This window comes from Carcharhinus amblyrhynchos, unplaced genomic scaffold (genome assembly GCF_965287045.1).
Source record: "Carcharhinus amblyrhynchos unplaced genomic scaffold, sCarAmb.v2.hapA scaffold_42, whole genome shotgun sequence".
NCBI classification, from domain to species: Eukaryota; Metazoa; Chordata; class Chondrichthyes; order Carcharhiniformes; family Carcharhinidae; genus Carcharhinus; species Carcharhinus amblyrhynchos.
The window spans coordinates 3,139,501-3,157,721 of record NW_027649783.1 but is presented as its reverse complement, the minus strand read 5'-3'; the positions used below and the strand labels follow the sequence as shown (position 1 = coordinate 3,157,721).

Genomic DNA, 18,221 nt, shown 5'->3' with positions numbered 1-18,221 from the left:
AGGTGTTGACTCCGTGGCGTCGCCACGTCAAAGGTGAGCCAAAATGCTGATGAATTGAACGAACGTTGATCTCGGGTCACGAAAAGTTTCCGTACAAATGTAAAGATTTCCATTTTCGAAAGTTTCAATTCTTGACAGTCTTTTATTTTTGCCGTTTTCAAAATTAGAGAACGACACACGTACAATTTGGCATAATAAAATTGCGATGAACTCCCCGTCGGGGAATTGAACCCCGGTTTCCCGTGTGACAGGCGGGGATACTAACCACTATACTAACGAGGAACTGACCCTGTTATTGACGAAACGCATTGTAACTTGCCATTTACACTTCCGGAACGACAACTCACTTCTGACGAGATCAGTTATTTTCCCCAATACGGAGAACCATTTAATGCAGCAAACAGCGGCTTCAACGCATTAATTAAGACTTTTGGATTAGCAGGAAAGAGAATGAGATGGGTGCATGAAGAAAAAACACAAATCAGGTGGAGACAGAAAGGTGCGTTTCCCGTTCATATCAAACCGCATGTTCTTTTTAATTTTGGAGGAAAGACGGGGTGTCTTGAAGTCTGAACATTCTGGACAATCTCAGCTGGTCCCTCTCCACAGATGATGTCAGACCTGCTGAGTTTTTCCAGCATTTTCATTTGTTGTTTCAGATTCCAGCAATGGCAGTATTTTGCTTTTATCTTGTCTCGAAATGTGTTTTTTTTTCCCAAACGGCTGGAAGTTTCAAAGTGCTTTACAGCTGAGATACATTTCTTTCATTATATTGTCTTTTTATTGCCCGAGGTACAGGCGCAGATTGAGCAAATACATAAAGTACTGTATCTCTCATCGTTTTGAAATTCGTCATTTCAGGAACAATAAACTTTATCCAGATCCAAAATCCGAGGACGGATGAATAATTGTTCCTTGAATCTGACGTGATTTAAACACACAACCTTCTGATCGGGAGTCAGACGCGCTACCGTTGCGCCACAAGCTCACAAACCTTACGGCCCTTTTACATCCGTGTTGTGTTTGGTGAATTCAAAAACCAAACAGGGAATTGTCTCCCTCTTTATTTTCTCGGGATTTAAATAGATTGGAAGGGTAACAACGAAGCAAAATTAACGAGAAAGTAGAAACACAACATTATCCTACAGGAGAAATGTGTTCTTTGTTCAAGAGGTGATTAGAAAGGGCATTTTTGTATGGCGAGGTGGTCCAGTGGTGAAGGCGATGGACTGCTACTTCATTGCGTTCTTCACGTGTGGGTTTGCATCCCATCCTCGTCGGAAATACGTCTTCACTGCCCCTTTATTGGGGGTAAACTCAGTATGTGGGGATGCGGCCTGGGTCGGATTGCTGTTGGTGTAGACTCGATGGGCCGAATGCCCTTCTTCTGCACTGTGGGGATTGTTTGACTTTCGGGGCGGCAGTTTCACTTCTCTGAAAGCATTGATCCACCAGTTCCTTATCTAAAAAGCCGACTCAAATGAGTTCCTGACCACAATCTTTGAATATCTCACCAGATAACGATGAAAAGTCCAACATGTCATTCTTTGCGCCGCAGCTGCAGCATTTATTCCCCATTCCCATAGAACATTACAGCACAGAAACAGGCCTTTTGGCCTTCCCTGGCTGTGCCGAACCATTTTTGTACCTAGTCCCACTTACCTGCACCTGAACCATATCCTTCCGCACCCCTCTCATCCATGTACCTGTCCAAGCTTTTCTTCAATGTTAAAAATGAGCCCGCATTTACCACTTCATCCGGCAGCTCATTCCACATTCCCACCACTCTCTGTGTGAAGAAGCCCTCCCCCCCCAATATTCCCTTTAACCTTTCCCCTTCACCCTTAACCCATGTCCTCTACTTTTTTTTTCCTCCCCTCGCCTCCGTTGAAAAAGTCTATTTGCATTCACTCTATCTATACCCATTATAATTTTGTACGCCTCTATCAAATCTCCCCCCATTCTTCTAAGATCCAGGGAATAAAGTCCTAACCTATTCAACCTTTCTCTGTAACTCAGTTTCTCAAATCCCGGCAACATCCTTGTAAACCTTCTCTGCACTCTCTCAACCTTATTAATATCCTTCTTGTAATTAGGTGACCAAAACTGCATGCAGTACTTTAAATTCGGCCTCACCAATGTCTTATACAGCCTCACCATAACATTCCAACTCTTATACTCAATACTTTGATTTATAAAGGCCAATTTTCAAAAGCACTCTTTACGACCCTATCTACCTGTGACGCCACTTTTAGGGAATTCTGTATCTGTATTCCCAGATCCTTCTGTTCTACTGCACTCTTCAGTGTCCTACCGTTAAGTTTGTATGTTCTAGCTTGGTTTGTCCTTCCAAAGTGCAACACCTCACACTTGCCTGCATTAAACTCCATCTGCCATTTTTCTGCCCATTTTTCTAGCTGACTCAAATCCCTCTGTAAGCTTTGAAAACCTTCCTCACTGTCCACTACTCCTCCCATCTTTATATCGTCAGCAAATTTACTGAACCAATTTACCACATTATCATCCAGATCATTGATGAGCTTTTGGGGTTTGCCCCTTCGCCAGGTGAATAGAGAGTTCTGGCCTCAGACAGAGCATATAACAGCATAGACAGTTTACAGATTACTGATTAGAATGCGAATCTTTACACCTAACCTGCAATTCAAGTCTTAAAGATGACGAAAATGTGAGTGGAAAGAGCATTATGCATAGGTTAAAGAGATGTGTATTGTCTCCAGACAGTACAGTAATTGAGGGTTTGCAAACCCAGACAAGTCACGGGGGGTTACAGATAGGGCGACATGAACCCAAGATCCCGGTTGAGACCCTTCCACATGTGTGCGGAACTTGGCTATCAGTCTCTGCTCAGCGACTCTGCGCTGTCGTGTGTCGTGAAGGCCGCCTTGGAGAACGCTTACCCGAAGGTCAGAGGTCGAATGCCCGTGCTATAAGGCAGCAGCAGCTTCCGATCCACCCTGTCCATTCCTTATATGCCTCAATCAGGTCTCCTCTCAGCCTTCACTGCTCTAAATAGAACAGTCTGATCCAATCCAGTCTCTCTTCACAGCTCAAATTCTCCATCCCAGACAACGATCTGGTTACTGGTAAATGGACCATGTTCTGCAGTATTATATTCTCTGCAATGATTTCTCGGGAACTTGAATCTGCTCCTGATTTTAATCATTTTCGGAATCTACTTTGGAAAAAAAATAAAAATAACTCCGGGGTTCGAACCCGGGACCTCTCGCATTTTAATAGTGTAACCCTAAGCGAGAATCATACCCCTAGACCAACGAGCCAACCGCCAAAGCCTGGCAAATGGACATATTTTTTCAATATCTCCCACAGATTATTAACCATTTCTTTCGTAACAACATTGTAAAATCAGGAACGTTCCCGAACAATGTTCCATTTCACTGTCTGTTCTGGTGAAGATCAGAAGCAGTGATATCAGTTTTCACCACTCGCCATGTCGACCTGTGGTTGTAACTCGCCAGTCGCGTCGGTAATCTCATTCTGACAGCCGGATTTGATTTGATTTGATTTGATTTATTTTTGTCACATGAAATAGTATACAGTGAAAGGTATGGTTTCTTGCAGACAAAGCATACCGCACATAGAGAAGGAAGGGAAAAAGTGCTGGATGTAATACCACCTCATCTTTCCACAAATAAGGGGACCAAAACTGGACACAATATTCCAGTTGTGACTTCGTCCACACAATTGAAACAATATTTCTCTACTTTCTTACTCCAGTTCTTTTGCAATATATGCTGACATTCAAATTGCCTTTTAAATTATACATTTTACCCGCATACTGACTTTCTGTGATTCTGGACAGAGACAGCCAGATCCCTCTGCCCAGACAGATTTTGAAACTGCTTTCCAGAAGGATAATAATTTGCCTTTCGCATTCATCCACATTGAACTCCATCTGCCGAAAGCTATCCAATTCTCCGAGTATATCTAGATCCATCTGGAATATTTTTACATCCTCTTCACCGCCTGCTTTCCCACAAATTGTGTATTATTCACAAATGTTGTCGTGTTACACTCTGTCCCTGCTTGCAGATCATTGATATAGATTTGAAAGAGTTGAGATCCGAGGCCTGGCCCCTGTGGCACCCCGCTTGTTACAGTTCGCCAGCCTAAGAAGGATCCATTTTTCCCCATTTATCCCGACCCTCTGCTCCCTGTCAGTCAGCCAATCCTCAATCCAATCCAGTTCTCTCCGCTGACTCCCAGACAACAGAACATTTCATGGGAAAACTCTAGCTGCTGTTACCTACAAAAAAAAACAACGGTCCAATTCCTACATTCCTGACTCAGTAACACCTCCAGAAACAGCCCCAAAAAGAATGAACTGAAATGATTCAGTTTAATGGGGAAAATCAGGTCTGTGTAGCAGCGACACGGCATGTGCTTGTGGTGCGACGATAGCGGGACTTACTCCCATATTATGAAAGTTTCCTGTTCAAATCACGTCAAGCGTCTGGAGCCTTTGTGCAGTTGGTTCCTGGATTTTATTTCTGGATAATATTCCCGAAATGATCAATTTCAAAACCATGATTTAAATGATATTTTAGGAATACTTCCGGTTTACAGGCTCAGTTTATATTTCTTTCCACAGTTTTATATCGGAGCAATGTTTCAGGGATGTGATGTGTCCATTGCTTATAAAATCAAAGCAAACCCCACAGTCCCAGATGAATCTCGGTGTCATCAAAGAGGAGAACTGACTGGCGGTGATTTAACGGATGATTCACACCTCAGGCCAGGAGCAAGGCTGAGAACGCGGCCTTCATAAATAACCTCGATATTACATAGAAACATAGAAGACAGGAGCGGGAGGAGGCCATTTGGCCCTTCGAACCTTCTCTGGTATTCATCACGATCATGGCTGATCGTCCAATCAGCAGTCTAATCCTGCTTTCTCCCCATATCCTTCGACCCCATTCGTCACAAGTGCTAAATCTAAACGCTTCTTGAATACATTCAATGTTCTGGCATCAACTACTTCCTGTGCGAATGAACTCCACAGGCTCTTTGGGTGAAGAAATGTCTCCTCATCTCCGTCCAAAGACGGGAATGAAACCCGTGCTGAATAAGATGCCCGACCAACTGACACAAATCAACAAGAGGGTGCACATTTACTGCCAACGAAACCAGGATAACCCCTGGGGCAGCAGCCAAGTGCCCCACTTGGATATGAATGCGAATATCATAGCAAAGGGTGGCTTTGATCCATCATCTTCTGGGTTATGGGCCCAGCACGCTTCTGCTGCGCCACTCTGCTCTGCACACACTTGCTTTCTGCCTTTTATCAAGAACACAAGGGTAGGGAAACTCGGCCGTTGTCAGAACTGTCTCTGAGTTTGGAATTCTGTCTGTATTTGTCCAGCTCTGGGGTTGTAGGATGGGACTCAGGTCCAGCACTCTGGCTGCGGTTGGAAAATGGATAGAGACACATTTTAAATATAATGAGGATGAAGATGGAATTCAAATCGATTTCCGCAGGGCGGGTGTTCGATGAGTGAGTTGATCAGAATGGCCGGAAAGTTTAAGACGCTGTTTTCAGGCATCACATTTCTCTGAAATCCCAATCCTGACGGTGATTTTTCCGTATCGAGGCACCGTCCAAACCCGCGAAATCTTTCAGCTGGAAGCACAAGGGCAGCAGATGCAGAGAAACAAGGACCACCTGCAAGTTCCACTCCGAGAGACACACACCATCCTGACTTGGAAATATATCGCCGTTTCTGTGGCTGTCTCACAATCCTGGAACACCCTCCCTAACAGCACAGTGTGTGTACATACGCCATATGGACTGCAGTGGCTCAAGAAAGAACTTACCACCAAATTAGAACTAGATAAGGAATGCTGGCCCAGTCCGCGACAGCAACATCCCGTGAAAATAACATTTTGAAAAATCATCTGTGTCGGAGTCGGGGAACATCTGACTTCAGGTTAGAAGACTATGTATGTCAATCAAATCCTGAAGGCGGATACTTTATACCAGATGTGTGTCTGACATCATGTGTGGCGAGAGACCAGCTGAGATTGTCCAGAATGTTCAGATTTCAAGACCCCGCCTTTCCTCCAAAATTAAAAAGAACATGCGGTTTGATATGAACGGCAAACGCACCTTTCTGTCTCCACCTGATTTGTGTTTTTTCTTCATGCATCCATCTCATTCTCTTTCCTGCTCATCCAAAAGTCTTAATTAGCTGTTTGCTGCATGAAATGGTTCTCCGTATTTGGGAAAATAACTGATCTCGTCAGAACTGAGTTATCGCTCTGGAAGTGTAAGTGGCAAGTGTACAATACGTTTCGTCATTTCATGGGGCAGCTCCTCGTTAGTATAGTGGTTAGTATCCCCGCCTGTCACGCGGGAGACCGGGGTTCAATTCCCCGACGGGGAGGTTATCACAAATTTATTATGTCAAATTGTACTTGTGTCGTTTTCCAACTTTGAAAACGGCAAAAATAAAAGACTGTGAAGAATTGAAACTTTCGAAAATGGAAATCTTTACATTTGTACGGACACTTTTGGTAACCTGAGAGCAACGTTCGTTCAATTCATCAGCATTTTGGCTCACCTTTGATGTGGCGATGCTACGGAGTCAACACTTCGAATATTACCCTGATATTAGCACAATGCCAATAAATGCTGTGATTTCATATTTTTCAGTTTTATTTTTGGATGATCCACTGATTCCCAGATCCCTGAAAATACAAAGGAAACCTCCAATGTTTTCCAATATTGGAAATCCCTTTGAGTCTATGAGTTGTGAAGATTCATGCAGCGTGAGGAATGGAATATTAATGCATGATTGTAAGAGCAGGAAGGTTCATTTCCAGTTGGAAAAAAAATTTGGTGAAGCCACCGCTGGAGGACAGTGTGCAGTTCCGGTCAAATCACTACAGTAAGGTTATGATTCCACTGGAGAAGGTGCAGTGTCCATTTACCAGTGACCAGATCGTTGCCTGGGATGGAGAATTTGAGCTATGAAGAGAGTCCATGAAGACACCATTCACTGTCCTATTCTCATCAACCATCTTCGTCACTTCCTTGAAACACTCGATCATGTTCGTGAGACAAAAGCTCCCCTTTACAAAACCATGTTGTTTCTCACTGATATGTCCACTCATTTCCAAGTGGGAAATACCCTGTCTCGACGAATTCTCTCCAATAATTCCCCGACCATTGATGGAAGGCTCACCGGCCTGTAATTACCTGGATTGTTGGTGTTACCCTTCTTCAACAAAGGAATAACATAGGCGATTCTCCAATCATCTGGGACCTCCTCTGTACCCAGTCAGAATGCAATGATTTCTCTCAGGCTCCAACAATTTCCTCCCTTGTCTCCTTCAGTATTTGGGGTATATCCCATCAGACCTATCTTGTCGACCTTAATATTTCTCAAGGGCACCAATACCTTCTCCGTTTTGATCTCAACATGACTCAAACCACCTGCACATCCTTCCCCAGACTCACCATCATACACGTCATTTTCAGTCAACACTGACGCAAAGTTCTCATTTAATACTTCACCCATTTTCTCTAGCTCCATGCATAGATTCTCTTCGTTGCCCTTGAGTGGGCCGACCCTCTCCCTGGCTGCCCTCTTGCTCGTTATGTATGTACAATCAGCCCTGGGATTTTCCTTAATCCTGCTGGCCAGTGTAATTTTCGTGGCCACTTTTAGCCTATTGTTTCATTATGTTTTCATCTTCCTCATCAGGTTAAGGAGCGGCGCTCCAAAAGCTCATCTTACCAAATAAATCTGTTGGACTTTAACCTGGTGTCCTGCTGCTACTTAATGTGCCTCCCCCAGTCGGCAACTCCACGTCTGTCTGTGAGAGGATGGAATTAATACTGTATCTGTCATCCATGATCTGCATACAGATTTGCTCCTCTATCTGTTTCTCACCACACTTCCCTTTTTCCTTCTCTATCACTTCTGTTCACATTGTATTGAATAGTAATTGCCTGGTGCTCTATGTGACTGATGGAGTCACTCTGTCCGTGGTACTGTTGGGGACTCAATGTGTATTTGCCAGTTAGTGGGAGCTGAGAGTGACTGCGGGGTTCATTCCCTCCCTGCGATGCTCTGCCATTTTGGGATTAATGTTGTAACTTTCCTTCTCGGTCACTATATGAGGGGACTGGGTTTACTTTTACCTATCAGTCTCTGCAACTGCCTGTGGGATTCATCCTCTAATTGTCAGTCTCTGGCTGTGTAAATCAATGTGTACTCTTTAAATATCAGAGAAGAGAGAAAATTACAGCATAGGAGCAGCCCTTCAGCCCTCTAAGCCTCCGCCGACCATGCTGCCCATGTGAACTAAAACCTCCTTTCAGTCTGTGGCACTGAGCCTGCTTTCTGCTCAATGGGCCGAGTGTTGGCGAGTGGGATTAGTTGGGCAGGCCAGGGCATTTCATACATCACTGTAGATTCGATGGGCCAAAGGGCCTCTTCGACACTATCCTATTCTCTGATACAGGGCCTTACAACCCAAGCTTGGAAAATGATGTATTCATAGATAATGTATTTTGGGTGGATGTCAGTATAAACTGCAGAAATTTGGTTCATGTCTTAAAACTCACAGTTTGTTTTCCCCGCATACAATTGTTGATATTTCAAACATTTGAATTTGTTGTGAATGCTGAAAATGTAGTGAATTTTCGAACACTTCATAGAATCATAGAAAACCTACAGTGCATAAAAAGGCCATTTGGCCCATCGAGTCCGCACTGACCACAATTCCACCCAAGCCCTACCCCCATATCCCTACGTATTTGCCCCTAATCAAAAAAATCTCAGGACATTCCGAGGCAATTTCAGCATCGACTACCGTGCCGCCCAATATCGTTCAGTTTGAGGGAAAAGGTAAACTGGCCATACGGGGATCGAACCCGCGACCTTGGCGTTTTAGCACCACGCTCTAACCAACTGAGCTAACCGGCCACATCCGATCTGCCCTCCACGGATGGTTATCGGGGCAGCACGGTAGCATAATGGTCAGCACTGCTGCTGCACAGCTCCAGGGACCTGGCTTCAATTAGAAAAGTTTGCACATTCTCCACGTGTCTGCGTGGGTTTCCTTCGGATGCTCCAGTTTCCTCCCACAGACCAAAGACGTGTGGGTTAGGTTGATTGGCTGTGCTAAAATTTGCCCTTAGTGTCCTGAGATGCGAAGGTTCGAGGAATTAGCGTGTAAAAAATGTAGGGATATGGGGGTAGGGCCTGGATAGGATTGTGGTCCGTGCAGACTCGATGGGCTGAAGGGCCTCTTTCTGCACTGTAGGGTTAAAGAAAAACACTTGCCAGAAACATAGTGTGATTTCTATATGTGTGTTGCCTGATGTTGTTGTTGCTGCTCTTGTTTTTTTTACTGTGACTGTGTTTTCACTGTCTGGCAATGAAGACAAATAAATAAATGTCTCATGATCGATTGGAATGGTAGAACAGAGTCAAAGTGCCATGTGCAATGTCTGTTCTTAATTGCTGTGTTCTGGTGACTGGAAGAGACGGATCGATGGATACTGAGGGAAATAAGGGTGGAAATTGCAGTGGCAATGGAGGCAATTTCTAACCCAGCTCGTTATATGGGTGGTGCCAAATGAGTGGAGAATTGCAAAGGGTAAAGACACCTCTTCAGAAATGGCTGTAAGAATGAGTCCAATCAGTTTCATATCAGTTTAATTGTTGGGCCGAAGGGCCTGTTTCCTGTGCTGTGTTCTTCTTTGTTGTTCAATATGTAATATTCTCCAAATAATAACCGGAGGGGTAAAAAAAATAACACCCACCTGTGCTGATGCACAATAATTAAGGAAAGCCCCTCAGTAATCCCATAATGAGCTTGATCGAGATTTTCATGAGGGTAATGGAAAAGGCGATGATTCAAATCCCAGTCCTGATCATGCTTGGGGGAGGCAGTGGCAGTGGACAAGTAATCCAGAGATCCTGGGTAATACTCTGAGAAGCTGGGTTCAAAACCCAAAAGGGCAGATGGTGAAATTTTAATTCAAGACAAACCCTGAATTAATTGTCCATTTTTATAAAACCTCATGCCGTTTACTAATGTCCTTCAGGGAACAAAATCTGCAGGAGGAGTGTATTTGAGTCAGCAAGTCCAGAGGTAACAAAAACATGGATGAGGGTTTCAGGTACAGTTGAGATCAGGTATTATCCACAATGTGTGAAGTTACACAGCTGGAAACAGGTGGTCTTGGTGCAGGAACAGATGTGTGGTCAGAATCTCATTTCCAGGTGTAGTGATGTGCCAAGGTTACATGAGTTTGTTTCAGCCTCGACAGTGACCAGGGAGAGTGATGGAGTCATTGACTGGGAATGGAATTTGTGGTGGGACCTTTGGCCTTCCAGATGTTTAATGGGGAATTATCTGCTTATCTAGTACAAGCTGCTGGATAAGCAATCTAATCATTTAATAAGAGGGATTGGTTCTGAGAGCTGATGGTGAGCTGGAACTGGGTATTATCAGCTTACGTGTGAAAACTGACACTGTTCTTCAGATTATGACACCGAGAGGTAAGGTCTAGAAATAGGAGGGAGCCAAGGATAAATCCTTCAAAGATTCGGGAAGTGACAACACAGGAGGGAGAAGAGTGACCATTGCGGGTGATATTGTGCCACTGACCAGAAAGGTAAGAATGGAACGTGGCGAGTGCAGTCTTCCCCAGCTGGACAACCATAGAGTATAGAACATTACAGCGCAGTACAGGCCCTTCGGCCCTCGATGTTGTGCCGACCGGTGGAACGAATCTAATGACCCTCCAACCTAAACTATTCCAATATTATCCATATGCCTATCCAACTGGCCATTTGAACGCCCTTAAAGTTGAAGAGTCCACAACTGCTGCAGGCAGGGCATTCCACGCCCTTACTACCCTCTGAGTAAAGAACCTACTCTGACATCTGTCCTATAATTATCACCCCTCAATTTAAAGCTATGTCCCCTTGTGTTAGCGATCACCATCCGAGGGAAAAGGCTCTCACTGTCCACCCTATCCAATCCTCTGATCATCTTGTATGCCTCAATCAGGTCACCTCTTAACCTTCTTTTCTCTAACGAAAACAACCTCAAGTCCCTCAGCCTTTCCGCATAAGACCTTCCCACCATACCAGGCAACATCCTGGTAAACCTCCTCTGCACCCTTTCCAATTCCTCCGCATCCTTCTTATAATGCGGCGACCAGAACTGTACGCAATACTCCTCGTGCGGCCGCACCAGAGTTTTGTACAGTTGCAACATGACCTCACGGCTCCGAAATTCAATCCCTCTACCAATAAAAGCAAACACTCCGTACGCCTTCTTAACAACCATGTCAACCTGGGTGCCAACTTTCAGGGATCTATGCACATGTACACCGAGATCTCTCTGCTTGTCGACACTTCCATTAGCCCTATATTCTGTACTCCTGTTACTCTTACCAACGTGAATCACCTCACACTTTTCCGCATTGGTCTTCTACACTTTGCTCAATCTGTTCTTCACAACAATCCTTGAACTGATGTGATGGGAATTTCTTTCGCTGAGAGAAGCTACAATCCCAACATTGAACATCCTGTTGAATATTCAGGGTCTAAGACAAAGAGGATCGCATTTCCCCCTGAATCTGCTGTGTTTTTCTTCAATGTTCCTTTCAAATGACAGCCTGAAAGGATAGCTAGTTAATAGAAGTTTATTCGCTGACAAATTAGCGCACCGATGGCTCGTTGGTCTAGTGGTATGATTCTCGCTTCGGGGGTTTCCCTGTATGGAATTTGCGAGAGGTCCCGGGTTCAAATCCCGGACGAGCCCTCACTTGTTGCCAGTTTTGGTTCCAAATGTTGGTTGTTTATTTCGAAAAAAACCACGTTGCGTTTTCGATGGCGGGATTTACATGTCTCCAGATCAGGTTTGAAATCCAGCAACACATCCCGACAATTTTCTCAATGCGGCAAATCAAAAGTTTTCAAGAATGTTCACCCACGGAACCAGACTGTAAACTTATCCCAATGAATCAATCAGGGCTGTCCATTGCTTGTCGCGTCAGGGATTCTTGCATCGTGTGTTCAGTTGTATTTTGGTCAGAAAGAAATTGAGGTCTGACAATGCTGTAGGCGGGGTGGGGGGGGGGGTGGTGGTGGAGGAGGTGCGGGGGCGGTGGGGGAGGTGGGCGGGAGGGGGAGGGGGGTCACAGTTTGGTTTTGAATCGATTATATTTTAACTATGTCCCAGGCGTTTCACTGAGCAGGAAGTGAATCTTTGTGAAACTGTTCGGTATTCCACTCCAGAGGTAATTAACTCAATGAAGAGGAGGTTTGAAGAGTCTGCCCATATTTGATTGGACGCGAGCACCGGGTGATATGCATCTAAGGATACTGAAAGACATGATCAGTGTAATTGCGAAGAGACTGGAAATAACTTTCCAACTTCCGATTTATTAAGGTAATAATGTTTTTCGAACTGTCTTGGGTATTTTGAAATCGTAGCCGAGAGTGTTGATGAAGGTAATACTGTTCATGCGGTTTACATAAACTTCCAAAAGCACGGAAATTTTTAATAAGGCAGATTAAAGTAAATGCATCAAAATGTGAATTGATTCGTTGTGAAGGAAGAACCCAGGTTCAAAACATAAACTACATGGTACAGTTCTAAAGAGGCAAATATGTACATATATCTTCCAAGTTGACAGGGATGATCATAGAGGTTTCCAGCATGAAAAAAGGCCCTTCAGCCCAACTTGTCCTTTTTTACCCACTAAGCTAGTCCCAATTGACCGCGTTTGGCCCATATCCCTCGATAGCCATCTTACTCATGTAACTGTCCAAACGCTTTTAAAAAATAAAGTTATACTCAATTCTACTACTACCTCTGGCAGCTTGTTCCAGACAATCACCATCCGTAAAAAATAAAAATGCCCCTCTGCACCCTTTTGTATCTCTCCCCTCTCAGCTTAAACGTATGCCCTCCAGTTTTAGACTCCCCTACAATTTCGAAAAGATATGGACTGTCTCGCTGATCAATGACCCTTATTATTTTGTAGACCTCAAGAAGATCACCCCTAAGTCCAGAGAAAAATTCCTTGCCTATCCAGTCTCTTCTTGTAACTCAAACCATCAAGTCTTGGTAGCATTCTCGTCAATTTTTTCTGCACTCTTTCTAGTTGAATAATATCCTTTCTCTAATAGGGTGACCAGAACTGTACACAGGACGGTGACGAGAGTGATCATAATAAATCAGACGGCGCTCTGCGTCTTTTCTTTTAATCAATGGGGTACTGAGGACAAAATAACAGAAGCTATGTTAAACCTGCATTTAAATTGGGTTCAGTTTCAAGTGGATACTGTTTCCATTTTCTACAGAGCAATTTATAAGAATATTATAAAAGAATTCAGAAGGTGGCAGAAATGTTTCACCAGAATGGTTCAATTGATGAAGAATTTTATTTATTGAGAATGGTTTGACACACTGCGACTGATCTACTTGGAGCAGAGAAGGTTCTGAGGAACAAAGAACAAAGGACAACACAGCACGGAAAACAGGCCCTTCGGCCCAACGAGCCCGCGCCGCCATTTTAACATTATGAGTCTCCTCTCCACCCATGACCCTTGTATTGGAGGTAATCGCTGAAAGAAGCAACAGCAACATAAAAGAAATGCTGCCAAAGAGAGGGGTCACGGCAGGTTCACTTGAATTCGATTATTCTTCCAAAAATAAAATATGCAGGTTAATCCGCAATTATATAATTTTTGTATTCATTTATGGGCGTCACTGGCTGGCCAGCATTTATTGCCCAATCATAGTGGCCCGAGTGCAGTTGAGAGTCAACCACATTGCTATTACTCTGGAGTCACACGTAGGCCAAACCGGAAAGGACGTCAGATTTCGTTGCACAAAGGGCTTTGGTGAACCAGATGGTTATGCCCGGAATTGACAATGGATGAAAGCATAAATAGGATCTTCATTCCACATATTTTGTATTGAATTCAAACCCCACCAGCTGCTGTGTTGGGATTCGAACAAGAGTCCCCAGAGACCCGGACTTTGAGGGCAGCTCAGAATCAAACACATTGCTGTTGATCCGGAATAACATCCAGGCCAGACAGGGTAAGAATTCCGTCCGCAAAATAAATCGGTTAATCGGCTGTTTCTTTTTTCTCCGACAATTGACTCAAGATCATTAATTCCAGGCATTTTTATTGATCCCGAATTTCAGCATCTGCCGTGTGGTGGATGTGTGAGGATGTATGTGAGTGTGTGTGTAAGAGAGAGATGAAGTCATTTTCAGTCTGTTTGTGATTGTGGATTAATCCCTTCTATTCCCTCACAAGCATAGTGAGCCCCTTTGCACCTCTGAACTCTAATTGAAAAAAATACTTGTACCCCTGTGACCCTGGGAGTGGGGGGTGGGTGGTGGTGGTAGTGGGTGGGTGATGTTTGAAGCCAAGGCGTCAGGATGCTGAGTGTGAAACAGTCGACTTTAAAGAATGTGTGTAGGAAACTGAAGAGTGAACTTGTCTGTGAGAAGATCACAGAAAAGCTGTGTCTGGAGCTGCGCACTGGACACAAGTTTTGGGGTGTCAGTAAATGAACAAAATCAGAAAGGGGGAATCCTGCAAAAATTCAGCAGCTCCGAAAGCAGCTGTGGAGAGATATTCCTGTCGCCAGGATGTAACTCTCCAATTGGATACTTCACATTGCTCAGATCTGACACTCTCAACGCCTTCCTGTAAGGAACAGGAAGGGCGGGAATTGGGTCTTTGTTGATTTGAGCAAACAGAGCAATGCAGCAATGAGAAGCTCCTCACCCCCCGGCGGCTTGGGGAAGGATGGGACTCAGATACAGGCCTCTGGCTGGGGTTCAAAATGGAAAAAAAAATACGCGTCGAGTTTGAAATGTAAATGCTACAAAGATGGAATTCAATTCGATTTCTGCACAGATTTTGCACTTTGTCGAATGTAGTCAGGATAACCGATCTGTCTAAGGCGCCATGTGATGGGCGCAATCTTCTCTCGAGGCGTGGGTTCAACTCTCACTTCTAACGCTGATTTTTTTTTCCTTCACGAGGGAACCAACCAAATCCGAGAAATCTCTCAGCACAAGGGCAGCAGATGCAGAGGAACAATGACCACCTGTAATTTCCACCCCGAGACACACATCATCCGGACTTGGAAACATATCACCGTTCCCATGGCTGGCTCACAATCCCGGAACTCCCTCCCTAACAGCAGCCTATGTGTACATGCATCACATGGACTGCAGTGTCTCCAGAATGAATTCATCGCCAATTACTCAAAGACAATTAATTTGGGCAATAAATGCTTCCCGGGCCAGTGACACACATATCCCGTATGGATAAAGTATTTTCTTTTTTAAATCATTCGTGCGACAGAAGGAACACAGCTGCCTTCAGAGCAGAAAACTGTGTGTGTGAATCACATCTCTATTTTTACACCAAATGTGTATCTGAAAACAGTAAGTGGGCCCAGCTCACGTTAAACCGTTCAATATTTAGTCGGATAGTTCACAGGTACCTTCCAATTCTGGCAGTATCTCCTTTTTCACAAATGCCACCAGATCTGGAACATATTTCCAGCATTCCGCTTAGGCCACCCACCGTAGTGATCGGCTCTGTGGCTTAGTTGGTTAAAGCGCCTGCCTAGTAAGCAGACATGATCCTGGGTTCAAATCCCAGCGGAGCCTTGGTTCTTCTCCAATGACGTCTGCGATTGTGCCAGTTACCTAACTCGTTTTTGCCTTTCCCTTCACAGTGGATAATCTCCAAAGATGGAAACATTTCGAGACTCCCCACAAATATCTCGACTATTTGTTGAGATGATCCAGGTATTTTCATCATCTTGCAGTTAAAAAAAATCATCTGTAATAAACCCAATGCTGTAAGTTCATCAAACACAGATTTCCATTATTTTCTCAGGAAATTCCGAACACAGTTAAATGGCTTAAATCGTTCCATGTGTCCAAGCAGTCTCTCAAAAAAAACAAAACAAAGAACAAAATCAGCCCGGGAAACAGGCCCTTCGGCCCAACGAGCCCGCGCCGCCATCTCAACACCACCAGTCCACCTCTCTACCCATGACCCCTATCTAATGATTTATGGCCATCCAGATGTCCAGATCCCACTGCCATCTGTGCGAAAAACCGCCCTCTAATATCTGTGTTGTACCGCTCCCCCCTCACCTTAAGTCCATGGCCCCTGGTCCTACGTGTCTCTATTATAGGATATAGCTTACCTCTGTTTACTCTATCTATACCCTTCATAATCTTATATACCACTATTAGATCCCCCCTCAGTCGGCGTCTTTCAAGGGAAAAGAGCCCCAATTTCTTCCATCTTTCCTCATACCCCAGTCCTTCCATACCAGGCAACATCCTGGTAAACCTCCTCTGCGCTCTCTCCAGAGTCTCCACGTCCTTCTGGTAGTAAGGCGACCAGAACTGTACGCAGTACTCCAAATGCGGCCGAACCAACTCTCGTGCTGCTATTGTGTGTTTTTCTCTGTCTGTTGTAATCTCGGTGTGATGCAGTGATACCTCCTCACACTGATGTTCCGATTAAACGATACAGGAGTGAAAATCTGCCTGACTACATTCATTGGGAGCAGGCAGATCCTTTGCCGTAGCAGACTGGCGCAGCAGAAGCGTGCTGGGCCCATAACCCAGAAATCGATGGATCGAAAGCGTTCTGTGCTACTCCTGTTCACAGTGATGATAAAACAACTAAACGGTAACTGTGAAGCAGTTGTGACTTTTACCTGGACTACACAAACTGTTATTTGGCTTCCCTTTCCCCCCAAAACTGTTCTAGGACCCTTGCTGTTTGTCATTTTCATAAATGACATAGATGAGGAAGTGGAGGGATGGGTTAGTAAGTTCGCCGACGATACGAAGGCTGGTGGTGTTGTGGATAGTCTGGAGGGATGTCAGAAGTTGCAGCGTGACATAGATAGGATGCAAGACTGGGCGGAGAAGTGGCAGATGGACTTCAACGCGGATAAATGTGTAGTGGCCCATTTTGGCAGGACCAACTGGATGCAGGAGTACAATAGCAAGGGTAGGAGTCTTAGCTGAGTTGAAGAGCAGAAGGATCTTGTGGTCCGGGTCCACAGGACTCTTAAATCGGCCTGGCAGGTGGAGGATGTGGTTAAGAAGGTGTATGGTGCACTGGCCTTCATCAATCAAGGAATTGAGTTTAGGAGTCGGGAGATAATGCTGCAACTTGTCAGACCCCACTTGGAGTACTGGGCGCAGTTCTGGTCGCCTCACTACAGGAAGGATGTGGAAGCTATTGAGACGGTGCAGAGGAGATTTACAAGGATGTTGCCTGGATTGGGAGGCATGCCTTATGAAGATAGGTTGAGGGAGCTAGGTCTCTTCTCCCTGGAGAGACGAAGGTTGAGAGGCGACCTGATAGACGTTTATAAAATGCTGAGAGGAATAGATAGGGTGGATTCTCGGGGGCTATTTCCCAGGGCTGAAATGGTCGCTACGAGCGGACACAGGTTTAAGGTGTTGGGAAACAAGTACAGAGGAGATGCTAGGGGAAAGTTTTTCACTCAGAGGGTGGAGAGTGAGTGGAATCGGCTGCCGTCGGTGGTGGCAGAGGCGAACTCGCTGGGGTCTTTTAAAAGACTTCTGGATGAGTATACGGGATCGAATGGGATTGGAAGTTACAGATAGTTCCATGGCTTGGTAGATGTAGGTGTGATTTGCGCAATGTCTGGGCCGAAGGGCCTGTTTGTGCTGCAGTGTTCTATGTTCTATGTATAAAACCTCGATCTGTACTAAGTGGATTTTATATGCAACCAGAGCCTTACACAAGAAGAGGGAACATCTTAACACAACATGCAACAATTTACAGACAAAAAAAATCCTCACGGAGAATCTCTTTTACACAACAGGGAACAAGTTTGCAACAGAAAGGGACATATTAACAGAACAGATCTGTGTCTCACTGCTCTAACTCACTCTATCCCTCCATCCCCTCTCATCAACTCTATATGAAGGTGGGATCTTGTTGTTTAGTGACTGAGTGCACACAATCTGTATCTACATCTGATCAAATAGAATTCAGCGTGTGAACAATATCACCGTTTCAACCAGTTCTGGGTTAACCCAGGCACGGCTCTGATTGGCTGCAGCTCCCTGAATCTGGGGAGCAGACACTGTGAGCATCGCCGGCCTCAGA

General features: G+C 44.7%; 3 non-coding genes across 3 annotated transcripts; all 3 read left to right on the top strand.

Moving 5' to 3' along the window:
• The first annotated feature begins 6,350 nt into the window (after nucleotides 1–6,350).
• trnad-guc (transfer RNA aspartic acid (anticodon GUC)) lies at nucleotides 6,351–6,422 on the top strand. Its single transcript has one exon. It is a non-coding gene; the product is annotated as a tRNA-Asp (tRNA).
• A 5,316-nt stretch (nucleotides 6,423–11,738) lies between these two features.
• Nucleotides 11,739–11,829, top strand: trnap-cgg (transfer RNA proline (anticodon CGG)). Its single transcript is given in 2 exon segments — nucleotides 11,739–11,774; nucleotides 11,794–11,829. It is a non-coding gene; the product is annotated as a tRNA-Pro (tRNA).
• Nucleotides 11,830–15,642: 3,813 nt separating this feature from the next.
• On the top strand, nucleotides 15,643–15,718 carry trnat-agu (transfer RNA threonine (anticodon AGU)). The gene has a single exon. It is a non-coding gene; the product is annotated as a tRNA-Thr (tRNA).
• The last annotated feature ends 2,503 nt before the right edge of the window (nucleotides 15,719–18,221 follow it).